The sequence below is a fragment of the Pleurodeles waltl genome, chromosome 6 (genome assembly GCF_031143425.1).
Source record: "Pleurodeles waltl isolate 20211129_DDA chromosome 6, aPleWal1.hap1.20221129, whole genome shotgun sequence".
Classification (NCBI taxonomy): domain Eukaryota; kingdom Metazoa; phylum Chordata; class Amphibia; order Caudata; family Salamandridae; genus Pleurodeles; species Pleurodeles waltl.
In genome coordinates this window covers 190,071,284-190,085,283 of record NC_090445.1, presented here as the reverse complement: position 1 = coordinate 190,085,283, position 14,000 = coordinate 190,071,284, and the positions used below count along the sequence as shown (strand labels likewise).

General features: G+C 43.5%; 1 long non-coding RNA gene across 3 annotated transcripts in view; it reads right to left on the bottom strand.

Moving 5' to 3' along the window:
* LOC138299505 (uncharacterized) overlaps positions 1 to 14,000 on the bottom strand; it is a 242,379-nt gene that overhangs the window by 30,000 nt on the left and 198,379 nt on the right. The window contains exon 5 of one of the 3 annotated variants that reach the window (XR_011204761.1): positions 12,936 to 13,323. The exons of the other annotated variants lie outside the window; for them this stretch is intronic. This is a non-coding gene — a long non-coding RNA (uncharacterized lncRNA). Of the gene's footprint in view, positions 1 to 12,935; positions 13,324 to 14,000 lie in introns of those variants that run through there. 3 annotated transcript variants of the gene reach the window in all.

Genomic DNA, 14,000 nt, shown 5'->3' with positions numbered 1-14,000 from the left:
GCAGGCCCTCCACCCTCCCAGCCCAGGAAGACCCATTCAAAATGCAGATGTATGCAAGTGAGGCTGAGTACCCTGTGTTTGGGGTGTGTCTGAGTGAATGCACAAGGAGCTGTCAACTAAACCTAGCCAGACGTGGATTGAAGGGCACAACAAGATTTTAGTGCCAAGAAATGCTCACTTTCTAAAAGTGGCATTTCTAGAATAGTAATATTAAATCCGACTTCACCAGTCAGCAGGACTTTATATTACCATTCTGGCCATACTAAATATGACCTTCCTGCTCCTTTCAGATCAGCAACTGCCACTTCAACAGTGTATGAGGGCAGCCCCAATGTTAGCCTATGAAGGGAGCAGGCCTCACAGTAGTGTAAAAACGAATTTAGGAGTTTTACACTACCAGGACATATAACTACACCGGTACATGTCCTGCCTTTTACCTACACAGCACCCTGCTCTAGGGGTTACCTAGGGCACACATTAGGGATGACTTATATGTAGAAAAAGGGGAGTTCTAGGCTTGGCAAGTACTTTTAAATGCCAAGTCGAAGTGGCAGTGAAACTGCACACACAGGCCTTGCAATGGCAGGCCTGAGCCAGGGTTGAGGGGCTACTGAGGTGGGTGGCACAACCAGTGCTGCAGGCCCACTAGTAGCATTTAATCTACCTGCCCTAGGCACATGTAGTGCACTCTACCAGGGACTTACAAGTAAATTAAATAGTCAATCATGGATAAACCAATCAGTAGTACAATTTACACAGAGAGCATATGCACTTTAGCACTGGTTAGCAGCGGTAAAGTGCCCAGAGGTCAAAAGCCAACAACAACAGGTCAGAAAAAATAGGAGGAAGGAGGCAAAAAGTTTGGGGATGTCCCTGTCAAAAAGCCAGGTCCAACACTGATGTCCTCCCTCTTTCTTGGGTGCCGTCCCACTGCGTTGACCCCGTCGACTATTCTTTGCCATAGCTCCATCTTCCTGGCTATGGATGTGTACTGTACCTGTGAGCCAAATAGCTGTGGCTTTACCCGTACGATTTCCTCCACCATGACCCTGAGCTCCTCCTCGGAGAAGCGGGGGTGTCTTTGGCGTGACATGGGGCGGTGTGTGTGATGTGTGGGGTGGTGTATGTGTTGATGAGTGTGGTGAGTGTAGTGGTATGTGGTGTTTTGTGCGTGGATGTTGTGTGGGTGATGGTGTAGTGTGCCTCTGTGTGATGGGTTCTCTATTCTGTGCTGTCTCTCTCTGGCCTTCTCTCAGAAATTCTGGTCGTAGGGGTTTGTGGGTGATGTGGGTGTGTGTTTTATATTGTATTGGGTGTGTGGGAGTGTTGTTTGTATGTGTATCAGGTGTGTGTATTTTGAATTGTCCAATGTGGCAGTGTTTTGGAGGTGTGTGTGTATTTTGAGCGTGGCGGTGTGTACCGCCAATGGAATACCGCGGTTGAAAGACCGCCGTGTGGATTCGTGGGTCGTAATAACATGGGCGTGTTTCCGTTGGCGTGGAGGTGGAGGATTTGTTTCCGCATATTTATCGCTGACCTTTGGTGTGGCGGACTTGTCTGGGTGTCTGAATTTCAGCAGAATCCGTGATGTGTGTCATAATAGCTGTGGCGGTCTCCCGGCGCTGCGGCGGTGTATTGGCGGTCTTCTGCACGGCGGTAAGCGTTTTTTACCGCCAATGTTGTAATGACTCCCTGAGTTTAACCCACTTCAGGTGACACCTGTCGTTCCAACCTGGGGTTTGCTCCGGCCAACTAGCAATGCCTCATCTCCACCCATGGGCAGGGATGACTGGGCATGACATAATTGGTTTCTATGGGAAGCCGTGGTCACTCAGGTCTCATCCGTTTCTTTCAGTTACCTTAGTCTCATATATAAATGACAAACAGAGGCAGTATATGTTTCAATAATGACTTTAATAAAACAACTGCATCTTAGATAGCAAAGTGTGAGCTGCAATAACCAGGACGACACAGCATGACAGTGTTAAAATTGTGACGAGGAGAGTGAAGCAAAGAAATAGCACTATCATATTGTCACTATGGTCAATAGACTAACTCCTACCTAGGCTATGATAGAGCACAGCATGTTTAGCTCTAATTCTGCCCTTTAGGTTACCCTGGAAAGACATCATCCCCCATACCTGATCAAAGGCCTGCGGTCTGCGTTAGCATCGGTAGCGAAGCATTCAGCAATCACCATACAGTCGTGGTTCTCTGGCTGGAATCTCCCTCTAACGTGTAAGGGACAAGGAAGTGTTTCTTTAACACAGCTGATGTTCTGAGAAAATGTCCCTATGTAAGGATGTGTGTTTTCTACGAATGTTGGAGACTAAACGTCTACCACTTTCCTCCTGCAATGTATTGTGCTGTAGCCTTGGAAGAAGCACAGAGTAAGCAAGAATGTCTTGTTTGAGAACAGAGTGCTGGCCTAGGCAAAAACAGTTAGATAAACAGAAAATAAAACAAGACCGTAAAAGTGGCTATTGTAACAATAATAAAGTAAAGACGAATAAAATATATCTAGGTTAGAGTGCACAGGGGCTTGGCCTAGTGTTGTAAAATAACGAGCATGGAGTTATAGCTAAAATGGCTACACAACAGCACATGTAGCAACAATTTTGCAGCAGGTTGCTGGGCTATATTGTAGTGCTCCACCACTTTTGTAGAGACATCTAGAGCAACTCTTCAGCAGCCCAAAAGTCCTCTTTATCACAATTCTTGTTGTTTTATGTGCAGCATTGTAGCAGCCTTTACTTGCAGCAGCAGGGTACAAATAAGGTGTTAAAATAAACGAGTGCAAAGCATACACACTGTCTCCTACAGTGACAAACTAAAAATAATAGTGTGCTTACAAATAGGAATACAGCTCTACTATATATTGCACAGTTCTATTGTATTGTATTGTAATAGTATTTAAATAGAGCTTACTACCCCTGACGAGGTGTCGAAGCACTTTTCGGTGAGTATCACGCTACTCCAGAGCCCAAAAAGAATTGGTGCTGGATTAGTATAGGGAAATATGAGTTTAGTTTTAGTATTTGTATGAGTTAATTTGTGCACAGGATATGTGAGCTTATTAGTTGGATTGACTAGAGTAATGGAGGGATAGAGGAGGGAAGAATCCAGAAGTGTTAATTGAGAGTTTATAGTAATAGGATGAGGCGTGGGATGAGTAAAGGAGAGATGGAGGAGGGAATAGTCTGTGGAAAGGGCCGGACTGGCTATAAGTACTGGATTTCTGACAACACCACTTCAGTACACGTCTGGACCTGGGGATAATCTGCCAGGAAGAAGGACTAATGTGCTGCTGAAGGACTGCCACTCTGATGGACTGGTACTGTGCTGATCTCCTGCTTTGCTGTGCTGACCTGCTTCCAGGTTCCGTCTTGTCTGGGAGTGAGAAGCACTGGACCTGAATCTTTCCAACCCAGAGTTACTTCAAGAGCTAGTTGACTGGTTTCCTGATCTGACGTCTCAAGGACATAAAAGACTTCCCACCACCCTGCTTCTGCACCGGGACTCTGCCATCTGTAAATCTGTAAATCTGCCCTGCCAACTGGTGCCACCCCAGTCCCGGATCCTTGGAATTGGGCCTAAGGTGCTGGCTCCAGTGGAACTGGAAACATCCTCCCCTGCAGGAGCAGAACCAATCCATTGCTGCTGTTGCATGGAGCAGAACAGGTGCATTATCACTACTGGGTGAGTCAGAAACAATGCACAGACTTGCATCACTGCATCTTGGGACCGGAGTATCACTTTCAGGACCACTACTGTGTGATGGTTTCCCCAGCAAAAGCTCCTTGCATCCCTCATTATTGGCACCTTCTATAATGACGACAAACCTCAGCATTGTTGCTACTGCATGGATCTGAACCAATGCATCATCTCAACAACTTCGATGCACCAGGATCTCGTACAGCATCCTCGCCATTTCTTAGAACTGCTGCATCTTTGTTTCGGACCCACGCAACACTCCTCAATCCGGATTTAGGGTACTTTGATTCAGTGTGCGTAACTGGATCTCATTGCCGACCTGTGTTCCATTGTGATCAGTCTGAACTTTTGACTTTGTCCCAGTCCGGAGTGATCAAATATCCTCAGTTGGCGAATCTTGCTTCTAAGCGCTGTTTTACAGTTTATTCTTAAAAAATTCATAACTCAAGTTCTACTTACTGGATTTTTGTCTTATTGATCTTGTTATATTTATTAAATTAAGCTCTATTGTTCTAACCTGGTGTGGGTTCCTTTTTGTGTGATGTTTTCACTGTTTTACTGTTTGAAGTGTTGCATAAATACGTTACACTTTGTCTTCAAGCTAAGCCTGACTGCTCTGTGGCAAAAGTGAGCATAGGTTAATTTGGGGTCTGCTTTTGCCTTACCCTGACAGGGATTTTGGTTGCTGCTTGATCAGGGATCACATCTCAGACAACCAACAACCCAATTTCTCACATTTGGTATGCATCCAATTTCTGAAGATGTATTAATTTTCTGATGGTGGACATACTGAAACTTGTGTCCCATCAGTGCAGTAAATGGCATGTGGGAATTGGGCTATCTGTTAAAATTTCAGTTTTGTAAACTGCTGTTCCCGTGCTCTGTTTGGAAATCAGATATAGATATGAACATTACATCTAGAAATTCATGGAAAGAACATGAAATCACTCTTTAGAAAACCCCTCCTGTTGCAGCTATCACACCTTGGTAGCTTCCTGAAGCTAACAGGTGCAGGGAACATAACACCTGCACATAGGTCTGAATTGAATTGGCCCTGCAAGTGTGTTGCTGCAGTTGTGGATGAAGTTCAGAGATTAAATCTAGAATAAGGGCATAATTTAATCTGTACTTCTCAAAGTTTTCCTCCTTTGTCTAATCAAACGTGATTATGCAAATTCTAAAAATGCACTCCTGACTCTCCCTCCTTCTTTGCAAACCTGCCAGGATCCTCATCCTCTTCGCCATGATATAGAGAGCAGCCATTGTGGTAAATGGAGATGCACTTTGGGGCTGTTTGTATAGGTTGCACCATATTTCCATGTGATTTGAGTTGGTGGTAAATTGCACATGCAAAATGTTGAATTTGCAAGTATTCACAATTTGCGAATGTTTGTTGCATATGTTTAGTGATTACCTATTTGGAGTTGCTATTTTAGGAAAACGCAAATATTGTGATTCCTTAAAATTGCCGAACAACTGTCTTTCATACATCAGAAAAGCCTATTTTGCATTTGCAAATGGCCACATTTAGGGCCAGATGTATCAAAAAAGCCTTTTGCGATTCGGAAATAGTGATTTTTAAGAAATCACTGTTTCTGAGTCGCAAAATGCTATGTATCATATTTGCGATTCGGTAATAGTGATTACCGAATCGCAAATTGCGATACAGACCCCATACAGACCCCATTCGCACCTATGGGCCTGTCGGCCCATATTTGCGAATTGTTTGCATTTTCCAAATTGCAAATTCCTAACTGGAATTCACAATTTGGGAAATGCAAACTCCAGGGTGCTGGGGGCCTAAGGCCACCTCGGCTGCACCCCAAAACAATTTTGGAAGCCATGTAAGGTGCACACATGCCAAAAGGCCATGTGTGCGTTAAATGTCAATTTTAAAAATGCATTTTTAATGCATTTTTTTAATTTGCACATGGTTACCACCAAGTTCAAGTTGGTGGTAATAGCGATTCCTTAATGCCCAATTCACATTAAGGAATTGCTTTATATATGTGCTTAAGAAATCGCAAATAAGGACTGCTTATTTACGATTTCTTATTTAGAGAATCGCAAATTGCGATTCTCTAAACAGGCTTGCAATTTTAAGGAATCGCTATTTTAGCGATTCCTTTAAATTGCGTTCAGAATGCCTTTCATACATTCTGAAAGGCCTTTTTGCATTCGCAAACGGGCATTCGCACCGTTTGCGAATGCAAAAAGGCTTGATACATCTGGCCCTTAGTGATTTGCACCATTTGCGAATGCAAATTGATGTGATACATCTGCCCCTTGATGCAGAGATCTTTGTATGCTTAGCAAATTTAGGCGATTATAATAACTGTTAAATACTCCTTGTGATTAATGCAGTTCCAGAGTAGTTCTGTGTTTAAACCAGTTTTGACTCATAAAGTAGTATAGAGCAGTGTTTCCCAAACTGTGGGTCAGTGGGTCACAACCTGATTTTTCCCCTGCCACCAAAGTCCAGGCAATAAATAAAAATGCCTTTAAATTCTTTCTTTATGGTGGGACATTTGCTGGGCTTCAAAGACAGAGGTCAAATGTCAGGCTATGTGTTCTGCTACTCATTTGTTAACACAGAGATGGTGTTTATGAACTGCTTTCACTTTGCAGTCAGAGAAAGAAAAATAAAGTGAATTATGTGACAATGAAGCGTAAAAGGAAAGCTGGAGGATTTCATTTTTGCCTAACACACAACAAAATGTGAATCTTGTAAATGAACTGTACACATTCAGCAGCAAAATGAAGCATAAATTTAATGACTATTTCAATGGAAAATGTGCTGTTTGCAAATAACAATGCACTACCACATGATGCATTAGTTCATTCAAAATCACCTGCCTCATGTCCTTTAAAGCTAGGTGAGTCACAAAAGTTTGTAGTAATAAAAAGTGGGTCGTGGTTCTAAAATGTTTGGGGAGGCATAGAAGTTTAATCTGCCTGCTGCAAATCCCATTGTGTAACATGCAGATCACACATTTGCATTTTCATGGATACGTAAGTGGATTACTTCTTTTGACACACAGACCACTTTGTTACTTCCAGTTCATAAGTTTCAACCCTGTTATAGCAAAGCGTAAGGTAATAATGTCTTCTTAGTACAGACATCCCCAATCACTGTGTTACCTTTTAAATGTTGACTTTGTAATTCTCTCTGAACATATATGTTCAAGTATGGAGAATAAATGACTCCTACACCTCTTAACCCTTATTGTTTTCTGTAACATTTCCAGTGCATTTATTTAAACACTTATGATTTATTGTCTGCATGTTTGTGATATCAAACGCTCTTAGCATCCTGTAGTGGGAGGAACACACGCTATAAAAGAATTAAATAAAAAGCAAATTAGTAAGTGCCATTTACATTTTTGTTGTTATTTGTGTAATTACTCATACACACAGATAAATCTGGCATTCTGACCCTAAGAAATTGGATTTTATTTGGGGGCAGTGATAACTACCCACCTCTAGGAATATTCACAAACCTTGTTAGGGTGAACCCTGAAAGTCACTAAATTATCCCTATGGCACAGAGCACATAGGCTTAACTATGTGTAAAGTACTTATGTGGTACCAAAAAAGTAATAAAGTTGAAATGCTAAGCAATACAAGTTCCAAATTGAATTATAAAGCTAGAGTAAAATGTAATAAACAATATGACACCAAACACAAAAAAATTCAATAAAAGCAACTGGAGATTAGAATTTGTTTAATTGTAATTAGGAATAGCTCCAAGAAGCACAAAGTGCAAAAGATAGACAATGGTTGCAGTAGACCGGGACCTGGACACATTTGGATGCTGACTGCAATGGAACATGAGTTTGATACACCAACTAGGTTCATCCTGGTCAAAGATTTTACCTTCTGACTTAGTCCATTAAGTCCCAATCTACTACAGAAGATACCTCTATAGCCCCCCAGAACGCCAGGGAAGGCTATTAGAGACATTCAGAGTACAATATTTGCTGCAGTCCACTAGTGGCATTTAACTTACAGGCCCTAAATACATTTTGTTCAATATACTAGGGATTTAAGTGTAAATTATATACTCCAATTAGGAATATACCAATTTAACCACATTAAAAGTGGGAGCAGAAGCACTTTAATACTGTTTAACGGGGTAAAGTGCCAGCAGAAAAGGCAGAATTCCTATACCTACAGTGCATGCACATCTCCTACATAGGGTGGTTGAATGAAGTAAAAAAAAGTCCTCCAAATCATAGTTTTGCTTAAGTTTTTGTTAAGTAATATTAAGCTGTGGGCCTTTGTTTCTCTCTATTGCATTGGCATATAGGTTATAGGCTCCAGATGGCTCCTGGCCAGGGTTATGCATAGACAAAGGTAGTGCTGATGGCCCTCTAAATCAAGCCTTTGTTTTGGGCCTAGCTGCAGGTTGTGCTCCGAACAGAAAGCAGACAACCGAACAGAAAGCAGACAACTTGTGGACACTGCTGAATTGTGCCCAGGTGTCCTAGTCTGCACTATTTCACTGGTGGGACACGTTAGACTTGACAGCGTTAGGGTGGTCTTTCCCCAAGGTAATGCCTGCCCCCTTCCATTTTCAGATCTTGTTTTTCCTGGCTTTTAGGACTCTTTGCACTTTACCACTGCTAACCAGTGCTAAAGTGGTAAATCCTGGTAACATTCGCCTAACCCCGATTGCCATATTTAATTTACTTATAAGTCCCTAGTAAAAGTGCACTACATGTGCTGAGGGCTTGTAAATTAAATGCTACTACTGGGCCTGCAGCACTCATTGTGCCACCCTCCACCCCCTTATTTGCCCCCTAACCATGGATCAAGTCTGCCATTGCAGAGCCTGAGTATGCGGTTTTCCTGCCACTTTGAATTGGCATTGAAAACCCTTTGGCAAGCCTTAAACCCCCCTATTATTACACGTAAGTTACCCCTAAGGTAGGTCCTATGTGGCCCATAGGGCACGGCGCTGTGTAAGGAAAAGGTAGGACATGTACTTTTAAGTTTTTCGTGTCCTGGTAGTGAAAAACACCTAAGTTAATTTTTCACTACTGTGAGTCCTACTTCTCCCATAGATTAACATTGGGACTTCCTTAATACACTTTTGAGCTGTAGAAAGGAGAAGCTGTGTCATTATTCTTAGCTCTGTAATGGTAATTATAAATCCTCTTTACTGGTAAAGTCTGATTTAACATAACTATGTTAGAAATGACACTTTTAGACAGTGGGCATTTCTCTGTTCTTACAGCTCTGTGTGCCAGTCCGTCTCCAATACATGTCTGGGGTGGGTGACAGCTACACTTTGTGCATTCCCTCTAGACTGCCACAAACATAGCAAGGTTAGGTGTGTCTGAGTACTCATCTGCATTCTGATAGGCAGGAAGGGAGGGGAGGGCTAACACTTACACCTAAATAGGCAGTGCCTTTCCCCACACAAAGGGCAGATTAACCCCTACTGATCATCAGGACCTAGGGCTGCGAAGAAAGGACCTCTGTGCACTTCAAAGACCCTTCTTCGAAGTCCCCCCCACTTCAAAGTCAAAACTGGGTCTAAGTACTGGACCCATGACTCCAGAACGTCAGTACACTTCTTGGCCTATGAAGATTCTGCCAGGAAGAAGGACTGCTGTGCTACGGAAAGGACTGCTTCTCCACTGGATCCCTGCCTTGTTGAACTCTTGCCTTGTTGAGCTGCCTGCCTGTCTACTGTTTCCCTGCCTGGGTGAGAAGGGCTGGATCTGCATCACTTGAACTAAGAGTGGCTCCAAGGGCTTGCTGGCTTGCCTCCTGTTTTCTGAAGTCTCAGGGGCACAAAAGGCTTCTAACAATCCTGCAACAGCCTGTGGACACTGCCAAGTGTGAGTCCTGCCCTGCCAAGTGGTGCCAACCCAGTTCTGAGCCATTTGAATTGTTTTTTTTTGGCCCTCCTGCAAAGAAACCATGCATTGACCTTGTTGCGCCGACCGGAATCCGATGTTTCACCTTCGCCATCTACACTTCACAACCGCACCATTGCTGCTGCGAGAATCGAGTACACTGCTTCACTATCGACAGTGCATTGCTGCTGCGAGGATCGGAGCATTGTATTGCCACCTGCGCAAAGCAATCTCCCTCTCTTTGTGGCCTGGAATCGGTGCATTGCTTTCATCCCCCAGTCTGACGCCGATGCATCGCTTCACTGCTTTCTTTAGCACTGACCCAGAACCGACTCATCGCTGCGCACATCAGAACCAACACATCTCAAGGACCAAGGTACTTGGTACCAAGCTGGCCTGTGCTGCATCGTGGTAGGCCTGAACTTTGGTCTGGTCTAGCGTGACCAGATAGCCACGGTTGGTGCTTTCCACTCCTGAGCACTAATTTCATTATTGCTTTGAAAATTCATATTTCAACTTCTACTTATTGGATTTTTTGTAGTTTTGGTCTTGTTTTGTTCATTAAATAATGCTCTATTTTTCTAACCTGGTGCACCTTATTTGTGTGTGGTGTTTTCACTGTTGTGCTGTTTGAAGTGTAGCACAAATATTTTACACATTGCCTCCTAAGTTAAGCCTGACTTTTCTGTGTAAAGCTACCAGTGAGTTAGCACCAGTTAACTTTATGTGTATCTGACTTACCCTGACTAGGATTGTGGTTCCTGCTTGGACAAGGTGCGTACCTCTGCTGGGGAGAAACCCAATTTCCAGATCTGGCTCAGAAGCACCCGCCGGCACCGTGATACAGCAGGATCCTCCTTACTTCCTCCACCATAGATGAGTGAAGAGTGTGTAGACACGGGATATAACGAGACCCTGTTTGAACCTTATACAGCCACTGAAAAAAGTGGGATACATTGAAAGGTAGAGATGTGGAGACAGAGAAGTGCATAAGAGAAGAGAGTGCGAGAGAAATAAAGAGACAAAGAGGCAGAGAAGGACAAGTAGAAACAGATAAAGGGAGAGACAGAAAGATGGGGCGATAGAAATGAAAAGAGGAAAATGAAGAGGAGTTTGGATAAAAGCAGTGAGAGATGGGGAATGAGGCAGGGAAAGAAAGGTGAGAGTCAGAATAATGACAAGTACGCAGAGAAATGGTGGGAGCAAGAGGGACAGCTAGGGACAGAAAGAGTGACATGAAGCTGAAGGCAGACCAGGAGAGATGAGGAGAAAGAGAGGTATGATGAGACAGAGTTAGACAGGAAATAAAGACAGGAAGAGGCAGCGCGAGACAGACAGACATAGGGAGACAGAGACATATAAAAAACTTGGGGAATGAAATGGAGCGCCTTGTACACCCTAGACTGTTTCCATAAGGAACTACCTGTCTTTGCGTATCCCTCTAAGTATCAATCTGTCTAAACCTGTCAATGGATGTTGTTACCAGTCTCAACAATGACTCCTGACTCCCCCCGGCAATCCCTGGCATTGTGACCCCTAGCCTAGGAGGTGGTTAAAGTAGAGCTAGGAACAAAAGTTAAAGAGCATTGGTAAATGCATTAGGTTTCGCCTATGTGATTAATATTTTTGTTGTTGTAAGTTTTAGCTTGGTAAGCAGTTGTGCAATATAAGTTACTGAAACTCCATAAAAGTGTTATGACTTGTTTATTGAGAAAGACAATATATTGCGTAGTAACTGGGGGTAATATAATGCATGTTTATTATAGGCAACTAGCCGAATTTTAGTGCTTTATCTCCTATCAGCTGTGTGTCAGCGGTGTCTGAGCTGTCTGCAGTATTGGTCATATCGTACAAACAGATCTGAGTCAGCTGTAAAAGTCATCAGTGCTATTTTCATTGGTAGCACAAAATGTTATTTATTGAACTGGAACTGGCAACAATGCTAATGGCATTATTCTACTGAAGCTTTCTAACACAGTATGTTGCCAGAGTGTAATACTATGCAGGCGGTTTGGTGGATATTATCAGTACACATCAAGCTTCACCTTAGATGACACCTCTACAGTTTGTCTGGCACTCTCTCCCATACATTGATTATCGGGTATTCTGTATTCATTCGAACAATGTGATGTAGTGTATGCTGTTGCGCCATGACTTAGATAGCAACCCGTTATACAAAGACATTTAGGGGGTCATTACGACCTCGGCGTTCTTTTGAAAAGACCGCAGAGGCCGCGGGAGACAGAATACCGCCATTGCCGGCGGTATTCCTGTCTCCCTATTATGACATTTCCGCTGGGCCAGCGGACGGTAACAGTGTTACCGTCCGCTGGCCCAGCGGAAATGTCGCATCAGCATTGCAGCCGGCTCGTAATAGAGCCGGCGGCAATGCTGATGTACAGCGGGTGCAGTAGCACCCGTCGCGCATTTCACTGCCCGAAATTCGGGCAGTGAAATGTGCGACGGGCCTATGCCTGGGGGCCCCTGCACTGCCCATGCCAAGTGCATGGGCAGTGCAGGGGCCCCCAGGGGCACCCCAAGTCCCCTTACGCCGGCCTTTCAATGGCGGTGTGTACCACCACGGACAGGCCGGCGGTGGGGACTCATAATCCCCAGGGCAGCGGTGCTTGCAATGCTGCCCAGGGGATTATGACCGCCAGGCGGAATCCTGGCGGGAAAATGGAGGGGCCGGCGGTATGGCCGTGGCAATTCCGACACGGTCATAATTGCTGGCGGAAAAACCGCCAGCCTGTTGGCGGTGTTACCGGCAACATACCACCGGCCGCCAGGGTCGTAATGACCCCCATAATTCTCTTAGCAGAGTCTCTGTTTGTCAGGCAGTTTGAAGCCTGGCATCGCAAGGCACTATTGGTGGAATTTCTCCTTTTGTGAGATTTGCTCATTGCTGATACTAGTAGCCATACATGCTGTATGGATCAGACCTCGACATAAAACATGCCTGCATGTGACGTTCCCTAGAGACCCTTGGCCCGAGGATATTTCACACACCACTTTCAAGTCTCTAAGGTGCACTCTCTAAGTGCAATTATTTAACGCACTAACAGACCACTCCATCTAAAGGACAGCACACGGCACTGGCCCTGACATGACGCGGATAGCATGGCTGACAACGAGCCAGTGGACAAAGGCATTGTCAGGGGGGGACTGGTCACAAAGAGTAACGATCTGCAGATGGGATAATTAATACAATACAGATGCTGGATACTTATATTTCATAATAATTGCAGAAATTATAGGAAATTATAAATAATGTCATTCATGATGTAGATTTTCCTAGTAATCTATGACGGAATTTTATTAAAGACACAGAGGCGAGTATTATGCATTTCTTTTCTTCTTTAATCAAATAGCAGCAGTCAAGAAAACAACAACTCCCAGAAGGCCAAAGGAAAACGGGCCAATGGGAGACAAATAGTAGTACAATAAGTCCACCAATCACAGGTCATCAGACCCCTAAATACGTATCTTGACTGTGAACAGCCCTCTTTTCTTGTGCGAGAGTCAAACAGCAAAAAAAAAGGCACCATAGAACAAATGATGCAAAAAGCCATGATAAAAGCCAGAAAGTCTTGGCAAAGGTTCAACAACTGTATCTCAGAAGTAGAAAGGATAACATCCGAAGAGAGACAGTGTAGATAAAGAAGTGAAGCCAATGAAGATGAGCCCTGACGATCCTCTGAGGGATGAACCCACGGTGAAGGTTGTGAAGAAGTAGATGATGCTGAAAGGGAGGGAAAAAAACAATCATCTTATTGATTGTTGAGGCGGGATAATACTCATCTCTGTGTCTTTAATAAAATTTAGACTTTCCGTCATAGATTACTAGGAAAATCTACATTTTATGGCAAGACCGGAGGCTCATATTATGCAAGTTCAAAGCATATTAACAACATCTAAAGCAACATGATGCACCGGTTTGCAATAAAACACCTTAAAGACATTGTCGTTAGACCAATCAGCCGATTTGAGAATATCCTCCAACGTCTGAACCGGCCCAAAAGGCTTTGGAAGCCATAGCGCCTCTCGCAGAATGGGCATCAAAAGCAAAAGTGTCAATGACGGCTAAGGACATAATCCATTTAATCCAGCGGGCTAGGGTTGGGGAAGAAAAAGGTTTAAAAGGTTTTTTGAAGGAAGTAAGGAGTTGGGAAGCAGAAGAAGATCTCATATCGGCTGTTTGTTGCTCATATATCTTTAAACATTGATCCATACAGAGTTTAGGGTGGTCAGCAAAATAAGGCTAAAAAACTGATGACAAATTAGTTTTTGTACGTCTATGAATATTAAATAAAACACCAGAAGGGGTAAACTCCAGAGCTCTAACATCTGAAAGACGTTTAAATGAAACCAAACATAGTAATATAGCCAACTTTGCATACAAGTTTTTTAAAGGAAATA